The sequence below is a fragment of the Rattus norvegicus genome, chromosome 18 (assembly GCF_036323735.1).
Source record: "Rattus norvegicus strain BN/NHsdMcwi chromosome 18, GRCr8, whole genome shotgun sequence".
NCBI classification, from domain to species: Eukaryota; Metazoa; Chordata; class Mammalia; order Rodentia; family Muridae; genus Rattus; species Rattus norvegicus.
Window position 1 is genome coordinate 40,996,062 of NC_086036.1, and position 12,459 is coordinate 41,008,520.

Sequence of the window (12,459 nt, forward strand, 5' to 3'; positions counted from 1 at the left end):
GCTCCCACCTTGATGATGATGGACTGAAAATCTGAACCTGTAAGCCAGCCCCAATTAAATGTTGTCCTTATAAGAGATGCCTTGGTCATAGTGTCTGCTCACATCAGTAAAGACTGAAGACACATGAACTCCCAGAATTGTACAACTATTATTATCCATCAGTGAAGTTTTTCAGACTTTCAAGTGGCCAGACTTCACATAGGCAAAGACTGATCAAAACAATTACCATAGGGAACATGAAAGAAGCTAAGCAGGAAGAAAAAGGCATGCTAAAAAGGTAGAAACAGGGAGGGGGATTTCCCATGGTCATCAAGCAAACTGTTACCAACATCCCTCCAGGTAAACCTGGAAAAGAAGCAATAAAGTACTAAGGAAGGCCATGTGGAACCAGATGGATCTTAATTTCACCCAAGTCTACCATGCTATGAAATGTTACCACTTTGGGCTTTTGTACTACAAAGTCTGTGAGTAGGAAGACCTTAAACCCTGCCCATCCCTGTCTAATGCAAGATGCTTCATCAATTTTCCTGAAATGCTGAAATGTTTTCCTCCCAAGCTAGAAAGTGGCCATGGCAACACTATTAAGTTGGTGACATTTCATAGGAGTCAGGGTAAGATTGATGAAACCAGCTGAGTGGGTCTTGCTTTTCCCTCTGCTTTGTTTTGGTGGTTAGGGGAGCATGATTCTGAGATAACAAGTCAGTAAATACCAGGTAGGTCCATTTCCAGTGAGCTTCTCCACAGTATGATGGACCTTCACATTTCAAAGTAGACACTGGGCATGCTCATAAAGAGAGGATTCCAAGGTATGGTGCTAAACTCCTTTAATCCCATTACTCAGGAGCCAGAAGCAAGTAGAGAGCTGCAAATCCAAGGCCAGACTGAACTACATAGTCAGGGCTATGTAGTGAGCCCTTGACTCAGAAAAATAAATAAGTAAAATTTACATTTTCAAAAGGAGGATCACTAAAAAGAAGTGGGAAATTTCAGAACAAAATTCACTGGAAAGTGAACGTGCAAGATTGTCTCTAATAGAAGATTAGGAGAAAGGTGCTATCTTCATAGAAAAATACCAACAAGTTCTAGCTGCTAGTGATTCCCTGGGGTAACTCTTGTCCACTCATTGCCTCTTCTCACCCCACACACTCTCTACTAATACTCAGGTAACTCTCCTCCTTGCTTTGGGAAGGTTCAGCCCTTGTTAGTAGCAATGAGCCATTGGGAGATTCCAACTGTCTCTGTCTTACATCAGCTGAGGAGGGAACTTATTCCATCAGGGGGATTTTGAACACTCACCAGAGAGAAAGACATGGCAACACAGCTAAAAATGCTAACTTTACTTCCCTGGTGTCACATCAGCAAGAGACAGAGCAGTACAAAGTTCTAAGAAGGAAAGATGCATCCCCTACCCTTTATTTCCTACCACAAGGCTATCACTCCACCCACCCACCCACCCACCCACCCACTCACCCCTGTGGCCTTAGTCTGTCTGCTCCTCCTAACTCTTCTAAGGTCTACTTTAGACCCTTCTCTAAGATGATGCCTTGAAGCTTACCTTCCCTAATTAGTGTTTACTTCGTTTTGCTGGCTCGTTGCAATTATAATCCCTTGCTGACAGTAAGGGATCTCTAACCCTGATATCCAGGAGCACAGTATGTGTCTTTCACTCTATAATAAGGTCTCTGATCTACCTGGCCCTACCTTACTTATCTTGCCCTTGGGGTCATAAGAATACAAATATTATTCATTCAGGTTCCTATTCATTATCTTGATAAACTGAGCATCTCAATATAACTTTTTGTAATTCCAGGTAATAGGTAATTACTGTCCTACCTTTTATCACACCTCTTACAAAGTACTAAATAGTAACATTTGTAGAAACATGGTGTGCTATTGTTTCTCTTCTAATACAACCTTCTCTGTCATTACCATGGACAACCTCACCCAAGCACATTTCCCTATTATCTTTAGATGGGTGACTTCCAAGACTCTAGCACAGATATTTCCTCTTAATGCCAGCCCATATTTTCAGTTATTTATTTGACATGCCCCTGAGACACTCCCCTTCCCTCAGATTCCATAGGAACTACTCAGATGTCCGTTAGGTCAAGTAGATTATCAGGGGTGTTCTGGATAGTTAGGACCTATGAAGAAGTGAAGGTTGCAAAATGGAGATAAGAGAGAAGGGTGACCCTTCACACCGTCCCATTGAAGCAGTAGGGGACGCTTGACCCCCTAGATTCCCATACTTTGACTGTCAGCTGCTCCCAGGAGATATATCCTTAAAGGAGACAGCAGCCATTAGCTTAGAGCAATTCCTGTACTGTGACAGTTATCTTCCCCAGAAGGAGAGGTAAGTAGTAGTCTTACCTTCTTCTGATCAGAGGCCATCACCCTGCTAAGATGGTGACTGAATTCAACCAATGTTGGTTAAAGGAGGCTTTAGGCATAGCCATTGCTAGTATAATATGTACTTTTTTGGGGGGTTCCTGGTAGAGGGATGCTTTTATGAGAACAAGAGCTTCCAAACCTAAAGAGTGCAGCATTACAGAAATCAAAAGCGCACATTGCCCAAGAGGATCACTAGAAGTGATAATAGAACCACCTTCTGCTTCTACCCTTTGGTGGAAGGTTCTTATATTTTTCCTCCTGGAGACATGACGACCATTGATTTAGCCTGAAAGGGGATCCCCACCTGGCAAGATATAATCTCCAAGCTGGAGACATATATGCACTATTGAAAAGTCTCTCTCTTGCTATATTTGTCTATAGCTTCTAGGTGGCATGTTATATTAGATTTAGAAGTTTGGCACATGACTCCCCTGGTCATTAGCCTACTGTGACTTTGGGAGCTGTAAAATAGCTCTGGATGACAGAAACCTCAGAGCAATACATTCAAACTGGAATCACCATCATTTCCCCTCCTCATCCTTCTACTTGACAACTAGATTTTTCTATTTTGTATTAGGTATCCTAATGTGCTGTTCAAATGAGATGTTCCTAGAAAGACAGTGTCACCACCTATGGCTGCCCTGAAACTGCACCCTTCCTAGTACCTGGTTCTGATACCTCATAATATGCTACAGCATCCAGAAGTAACAATGTTATCCCCAGTTTCTCACACACACCCCACCACTACATATTTTAATTTGAATATCTGACCCTCTCCTATCCCCTCCAGTACTTCATACTTCCCTCTTATTTCCTCCCCCTTCTCTCTCTCCCCCAGGTCCTCCTCTCCCTCCGTCTCCCTCAATAATACTGTTGCCCCCTCAAGGCAAGTCTGAAGTATCCACACCCTAGTCTTCCTTCTTCCTAAGCTTCATATAGTCTGTGGGTTGAATCATGGGCTAATATCCACTTATCAGTGAGTAGATCCCATGTGTGTTCTTTTGTAACTGGGTCACCTCACTCAGGATGATCCACCCATTTGCCTGTGAATTTCGTGAAATCATTGTTTTTAATTGCTTAGCAATACTCCATTGTGTAAATGTACCACATTTTCTGTATCCATTCTTCTGTTGAGGGATATCTGGGTTGTTTCCAGCTTCTGGCTAATATAAATAAGACTGCTATGAACATAATGGAGCATGTGTCCTTGTTATATGTTGGAACATTTTTGGATATACACCCAGTAATAATATAACTGGGTCTTTAGATAGAACTATTTCCAATTTTCTAAGAAACAGCCAGATTGAAGGGTCCCAGACACCAAGAAAAAGAGAGGCTCCCAGGACCCAGCAAGGATGACTTTAGCCAAAATTTTCAGAGAAGGGAGAGATAGAACCTGTAGAGACTACCTCCAGCAGATAGGCACAGTCCGCAGTTAAGGAATGGGAGCACCCACTCATCTCAAAGTTTTTAACTCAGAAATGTTCCTTGTCCAAAGGAAGAAAAGGTACAAAAGTGGAGCAGAGACTGAAGGAAGGACCATCCAGAGACTGCCCTAGGGATCCATCTTGTCTGCAGACACCAAACGCTCACACTGTTGCTGTGGTCAAGAGGCACTTGCTGACAAGAACCTAGTGTAGCTGCCCCCTGGGAGGTCCAGCCTGCAACTAACCAATGCAGATGTGGCTGCTTGGAACCAACTATGAGACTGAGCTCAGGGATCCTGTTTTGGACAGATGCAGAAGGACTAGAGGAGCTGAGGGGGATTGCAACCCCATAGGAAGAACAACATTGGCTGACTGAACTACCCAGTGCTCCCAGAGACTAGATCATCAACCAAGGAGTGTACAGGGAGGGATCCATGACTCCAGATACATATTTAGCAGAGGATGGTCTTGTCTGACAGCAATGGGAAGGGAGGCCTTGGACCTGTGGAGGTTTGATGCCCCAGCAAAGGGTAGGTAGGTGGGGGAGCACCCTCAAGGAAGCAAAGGAGAGGGGAGAGAGGGTGGATATGGGATGTGGGGTTTGTGGAGGGGTAACCTGGAAGTGGTATATCATTTGAGATGTAAAGGAATGAAATGATTAACAAAACAAACAAAGCAAAAAACAATTCTACCTCAGAATGCATAGGCTCCAATACCCATTTAGAGGTAGCAAGTACATTTTGTAGATCAAGAAATGCAACACATTTTAAAAATAAACAAATGTTTCAAAACAAATGCAGCATGTATAACACTAGTGTGGACAAAATACCCAGAATCCCAAGGGAAGACATGAACTGTCCTTTGTATTCTGAATTCAGTTGGTAGAACTTTGGTAGGAAAATGAGCAATGAAGAAGTCTGGAGTTCAGAAGACTAGATGAAGCATTTTTTTTTGCTCCTGATATTTAACAACCCATATGTCTGTCTCATCATTCCAACACCTCATCTTGGATGTCTGAAAGATATCTTGAGACCAACTAGTCCTTAACCCCTCCTTGATCTTATCCCACAATCTAGTCCTTTTGAAAATTTTCTCAACCATGAAAATAGCATTCCTGCCTACTCAGTTGCTTTAGCCAAGAAATTGTCTTTGATTCTTATAAACCCACAAGCAAGTTCTTCTGATTTTCCTGTCTAGACACTCTAGAATTTATCCATCATTGTCCATTCCCAGTCACACCTCTGCCCATCCAATTCTCCTGTGACTCTGGGCATTTAGCCAGACAGCCAGAAAGAAACAACTACACACACACACACACACACACACACACACACACACACACACACACCCCTATCTATTTTCTCCCTAAATAGCCAGAGTAACCTTTTTAGAAAGATATCCCCACCTTGTCACTTTCTGTTTAACACAAGGCTAATCTGGTCTACAGAGAGAGTTCAAGGACAACCAGAATACACAGAAAAACCCTGTCTCAAGAAAAAGCAAAAGGAAGCATAATTCATACTCTGCTCCCATTGTGGAATCAGAGGGTGAACAAGTTCCTGAAGTGACTTTGGCCCACATCTTCCTATCAACCCTCCCAGGACTGCTTCCTTAATAAATAAATCTCTTGCACACAGATTCCTGTCTCAGGGACTGCTTCTGGGAACTGCAGTCCAGGACATAATCTCACCTTCCTGGGTAAAAGGAGGGAGAACTGGTATCTTGTTCAATGCCCCCAAAGAAGAAAGAGTTAATAAGATGTTGGTCCTTGGGTTTAGGATCTGGATTTAGGACATGGATTCTTCACCACATCTCATCCAGAGATTAAATAGATCTGGGATAAAAGAAGTCATCCTATCAGAAATTTTAAAAATATTTGCTCTTACTTTTTCTACTCAAGTGTCCTGAGCCACAGCTCATGCATTTGTGAAGCTTTCAAACTAACAAGTCTCGTGAGGCATTCATGGGGAAGCCTATGAGAGTATCTTAGCCATAAGATTTTGAAATTAGACTACTTTTTCTCTAAAACATAATCATCCTGGGATTTGTCAATCGTTATAAAACCATGGCAAAATAAATAAATAAATAAATCCTGACCACCACTAAGGTGACCACAGTACAGAGGCAGCTATACCATGAGAGCGAGTCAAGTGGGTGGCATGTCTCTACAATCATAGAGTCTCCACCATCATAGCACTACCACTGTTCCTTCCTCCTCCTGACCTATTAAAATTCAGAATGTGCTTATTGAACACATTCTGTCTCCCTCCCCTCCCCCTCTCTCTCTCCTCTCCCCTCTTCTTCTCTTCTCTTCTCTTCTCTGCCCAACCCCCATGGTAAGAACTGACACAGTCTTTGGCTTCATGTAATTACAGACACAAATAATCGAATAACAGAATAATCATCAACCACTCAATATGTCAAGAAGAAAAATGTACTTGATACTAGGGCATGAAAAAGGTGATCTTCCCTGTGGTGGATAGAATGAAGGAAGGCACCCCAGCAAGAACTACCAGAAGAAAGGCAGAAAGAAAGAGATGTGGTAAAAGAATGTGGCTGAAAGAACCATGGGAAGATGGTGATGCATTTGAAAGAGTAGAAACACCAGAAATAAAAGAAAGGTGAAAAGGCTGGATGAGAAAGCCACATGACTGGGTTACAGGTCTCCCAGGGCCAAAGACCACCAAGTGCTGCCTCTGCCCCTACATCCTGTTGAACTGGACCTTGCCGCTATAGAGGAGCATGGCTCACCCTTCCCTAGCAGGGCAGCTGGAGCTCTAAACTTATATCTCTCCTTCTGGATTTACCTTGGGCCCACTGGCCTCCACTGTGGTATCTTCTCACTCTTTCCTGTTATAACCAACACACAATAAGGGGTTCGGTGCTCTGTTGACAGAAATGATGGGAGTGAAGGGGGTGTACAGAGAGTCACATAATAAATGGTCAAACTGGACCCACTGTCTGGTCATAGCAATGAGTGGTCTACACCTAGAATCTGGGGACCATACCTCCTCCTCTCCTAGACTAATCACATAAACAGTTCCAAAAGGCACTTCTGCTCTGCAGGCAGATTTAGATTAGACTGCTTGCCAGAGATTTCCAAGCACTTGATTTCTATTTTATCTTAAACGCTCAAGTAGCATTTAGAGCAAGGCTGAATAACTGCTGCTTTGCCAATGATAATCCAAGTAAATGTGAAGGACCCTCGTTGCATGAGTGATGAGTACAAGGCTGAGGAAAAGTCAAGGGGAAGCTTCCAGATCATCCTCAGATATGAAAGAGACTTTGGGAGAAGAGAGGGCCTTGACTCTGAGCTCCCAGGAGTAATGTTATCTCTTCCTCTTTAGTCAGTTTGAAATCTTAATTGTGTTCCAGGGACAGAAATACTAAGGACTCCAGGGAAGCACATTACAGGAGTTACAGGAGTGGGAGCTGTGTGGCCTTTAGGTCCAGGGTCACATTCTCCCTGTCTCCAGGGAGGGCTTCATGGAAAGCTGGCTCTGGAAAGGAGCCCTCATTCTGCTGAATCCCACCAGCAAAGAGAGTTGACCCCAGACCACTGGGGGTGAAGGGCCAGGCCAATGAAGTCTGCTGGTTTACAGAAGTCTATACCTTCTCAAGAAGTGAAGGTCACAAAATGCACAAAACAGTCCACATCAAGATGTCACTTTGTCAAATTCTTTAGAAATTTAAAAGCAAAGCAAAATAAACTAAGAGAAGGCAGAAAGCTGTTGAGTGCCCAAATGAAAGGCTGAAGAGACTCCTTGTATATTCTTAAGAATTTTACAACAAGGTCGCTCTTTTTTTTCTATCAATAAAACAATTTCATAAAAGGGGATGGACTTGAAGTACCCTTACCTGCTGGAATGTTTACTGAGGCTTGCTCAAGACAGAACACGTACACTGCAGCTCACCCTTAGCCTTTAGTTGAGATAACTCAGCTTAGGGGTTTCCCAGAACTTGGGCAATGCAGCTTATTCTCTAAAGCAAGGGACAAACCATGGAAGAGAAAAGTCATTTTCCAAATCACTACTTCCAGAAGGCTCTGCTTGACAACTAGATTGGAATTTGCATTCTCCCAGACAGAATGCTCTCTTGAAGTACAGTGGACTCTGAGGAAAGTACCTATGTAAAACTATAGAACAGCGTCTTTGGAGGTTTAAGTAAATCAGGCCATGAAACAAAAATAAATTATATATGTTCTCTTCCCCATACTGCTTGAGCTTAACCAAAGACATGCTCTCAGGAGAGGGAAACCGGAATGCATTTATATTTTCTTGTCTTGACAATAAGGGATATTATGGAAGAGGAGAAGCAATGGTCAGGGAGCAATGACCAGATAAAGGTATCAGAACAAACTTAGAGGAGGAAAAGGAACCCTGCTTACCTTATGCAAGGCTTCCAAGCTTGGACTAGACATTGTGGGGGTTCAACAGTAGCATGAAAAGCCAGGCTCTGGTTTGTCACATTAACAGTGCATTTCTCAAGCTCTTCTTCATATACCAGGTATTAGTTAAAGCATGTTATCTTCATGTTGTCATCCAGTTCTTCCAGTGACCTTACAGGACCTGTCATTCACTTCTCCCAGTGACCTTACAGGACCCTTTCATTAGTCTCATGATGCAACTGAGGAAACAGCACCGAAACGGTCAATTACATTGCCAAGGTCATACGGGTATAAAGAGCAGAACTCCAAACTCAAAATGACCAGCCACCAGATATAATGCCTTTTGTCTCTGTTCACCAGGTCATCAAGGACTTGGATCATCTCTTGTTCATCTCTCCTGTCTAGTCATCCCAGCAGAAGGTCACTAAACATCCTGATCTGGAAAGACGCTACTTGATTCGCTCAGATTCATATCTAGTTTATAGTTCTCATGAGAACACATGCTTTCTCTATCAGAAGAGCAGGCAGACCCAGGTCAAATGGTCCCAGATTGTTTGATGGGAAATAAAGAAAAGAATCACCAGGTAGGATTATTTTTAGCTACCAAAGTCACCAGGAGGTAGCACTTTTAAAGGCCAAGGCAAAGGCTGAAGCACCTTAAAACTTAGGGGGATAGGGAATTGGTGTTATTTACCCTCATGGCAGGACTGTCTAAATCAAGAAAGGCACCTGAAAAAAAACATGGCCAATTACTGCCAGCACTGTGTCCTTCAGGTAAATGAATGAGTCAGAAGCACAAAGAGCCTGAAGATTAGGGGAGACACAACAGTGCTATGGTAGTAGAGGGCCCAGCCTAGCAAGGGTCCAACATGCACTGCATGAAAGAGTTATGGAATAAGCAGGCTCTGGATGCATCATGCTCAAACCAACTCCATTGTTGCCTATTTGAATTCTTTTGATCATACATCAGGAATTCCAACTGAGTTTCTAAATGGGGATTGGGCCCTAAAAAAATACTTTTAGAAAAAAAAAAGAGAAAGACTAAAGTATGACCCAAACTTCAGGCCTTTGAGAAAAACATGGTGTGGAGGCCATTCTTGAGAAACTTTCCCCCAAACCCCCCACTTTCCTACACTCTCCACATTTGCCTAAGATAGTTCCGACTGACATATTTGTTCTAAAATATGGATGTGTGACCCTCTTTCTGCACCTCCTGATCCCAGGCATCCAGGGACCTGGGCATGTTCCTTTTTTATCAAGTATCATGGGTCCTTTAAGGAAGAGCTAAAGAAACACAACTATACCACAGGCCTGTCTCACAATGTCCACTTTAACACAAGACACAATGACATGATAACTTTAAAAAAAAATGGTTTAATGGTTTCAGGGTTTTTTTAAGTTAAGATAAAATAGAGGAAAAACAATCTTCAAGAGACTAGATTAAATTAATAGAGACCACTTAGCAGTTATTTTCAAAAGCCAAATGACTTTAAATAAAACAACCAGCGCAGCAGATGCTAAAGGTTTGTTCCCTTGAGGCAAGCATGCTAATAAATGTGCTGATAGACAAGACACATTTGGAATTCAAATAAAGGTAAAAGGGCAACCTCTCTAGAGACCTGGCTCTATTCTTAAGAGAGTGCTCTCTTAGGAACTCAGCAGCTAAAATTAGGAAGAGTTGCTTTGCCCTCTAAGAGCATCCTCAAAAAAGATCTTAAGTCCAGTCTACCTTGCCAGGCTCTCACTAGATGGAAGCTAAGAGACTCTTGGTGTTTATTGGCTGGCCTGCAGGAGGCTGGATGGGGCAAGTGTGAGAGTGTGGACTTTAATGGAGCTGTCCAAAGCCACTAATTCTGTTGCCTTTAAACTCGGCCTGATTTCATCATCTATAAAGCAGGTACTGATGAGATCCCACTCTCAAGGTTGTCTTATGCTGAGGATAAACACAGCACACCTCTGCACATAGTCAGTGCCCATAAGATGTAAACTGTCTGAGCTAAAATCACTACAGTCAGGGGTAGGGTTGGGGGACTGTGAGGAGAGCCTGAGCTACATATCGAGCTCATGGCCAATCTGACCTAAACAATAAGACATAATCTTAACAAAAAATATGTGTGTGTGTCCCTTAAGATAGGGAGCATGGATTTCCTATGTTTTACTTATGCTGAAATGCTAAATATTTAGAATTATATGTGATGTATTTCCTGTGACTGTGTTCTACAGTCTCTGTCAGCCAGCTCCATTTCCCTTTGGTTAACCAATATCAGGTCTTTCTTCCCTGGACCCAGCAAATAGAAGTATCACTACCATATTCAGCACTCACTGACTTACTCACCAATGATATTTCAAATCCCATCCAGTCACCTTGGTCTGGTACTCTCCTCCAGAGTGTGTTTTCACAACACCACAGTTTCCTCTCCACACTAAATTGCAACATTGTAACTTTATTGCCCTCAGAGGATGCTCTGAATTCTTTCCTCACTCAGTACCCGCGGTAGTGCTTTTCCACCCTGCAGGTGGGCAGCCTTCTTTCTGGGAAAGAAGACTAGATTCCTAACCCACTGACCTAGTTTGCTAGTGTCTCAGGATCAAGTTACCTACTCCTTGCTCTCCCAGGACTTTAAGACTTAAGACAATTTAAATTGATGTGTGTCTCCTACCTTATTTGTACCACCCAGGGCCCGAGAATCTCCATGGAGGTCGGCCTTCCCCTGAGCAAAAAGCTCAAAAAACTGAACCCTTTCATAATGGTTTTTGAATTTTCCCTGTGAAGCTGGGGTTGATTATGTGGGGGTGGGGTTGTTTCCTTGTTTCACATAGGGTCTTGCTTTTACTGACTTGGAATTTGCTGAACAGGCTGCCAAACACCAGCTTTGTCACCAGAAGGTAAACTGAGGCAGGCAGTCACTGGGGGAATCAATGCTTAGAGACATTAACAGGGGTGGATCCAGATTCCTACAGGGGCTGCTGCCAATGGCAGGCAGCGATTAGAGAAGTTAACCAGCAGACTTTTCTCTGGGGGACAAAGTTTTCATCTACTTCTTAGATTAAGAAGGTTGTGAGGGCACACATCTCTGACGCCAAAGGAAAACACCAACGCCATCTGGAACCCTGGTGCACAGAGGCTCCCGGAAAGGGCAGAGCAGATCTTCCTGGTTGCTGCCGCCTCGGAGAGCTCGTAGGCAGCACGCCACGAGCAAACTTGAGCCTCGGGACCATAGGTAAGACCAACTTTTCTGCTGCAAGTGACCTGCCTGGTGAACACCAGACACAGGCCCACAGGAACAGCTGAAGGCCTGTAGATAGGAAAAACTACACGCCCGAAAGCAGAACACTCTGTCCCCATAACTGGCTGAAAGAAAACAGGAAAACAGGTCTACAGCACTCCTGACACACATGCTTATAGGACAGTCTAGCCACTGTCAGAAATAGCAGAACAAAGTAACAACAGAGACAATCTGATGGCGAGAGGCAAATGCAGCAACCCAAGCAACAGAAACCAAGACTGGTTTGGTGGCATCATCGGAGCTCAATTCTCCCACCAAGGCAAACACTGAATGTCCAAACACACCAGAAAAGCAAGATCTAGATTTAAAATCACATTTGATCATGATGCTGGAGGACATCAAGAAAGACATGAAGAACTCCCTTAGAGAAATACAGGAAAACGTAAATAAACAAGTAGAAGCCAATAGACAGGACTCACAAAAATCACTCAAAGAATTGCAGGAAAATACAGTCAAACAGGTAAAGGAATTAAAAATGGAAATAGAAGCAATAAAGAAAGCACAAAGGGAAAAAACCCTGGACATAGAAAACCAAAGGAAGAGACAAGGAGACGCAGATACAAGCATCATCAACAGAATACAAGAGATAGAAGAGAGAATCTCAGGAGCAGAAGATTCCATCAAAATCATCAACACAACAGTCAAAGATAATGTAAAATGGGAAAAACTACTGGTCCAAAACATACAAGAAATCCAGGACTCAATGAGATGATCAAACCTAAGGATAATAGGTATAGAAGAGAGTGAAGTCTCCAAGCTCAAAGGACCAGTAAATATCTTCAAAAAAACATAAGAGAAAACTACCCTAACCTAAAGAAAGAAATGACCATAAACATACAAGAAGCCTACAGAACTCCAAAGAGATTGGACCAGAAAAGAAACTCCTCCTGTCGCATAATAGTCAAAACACCAAGTGCACAAAACAAAGAAAGAATATTAAAAGCAGTAAGGGAAAAAGGTCAAGTAA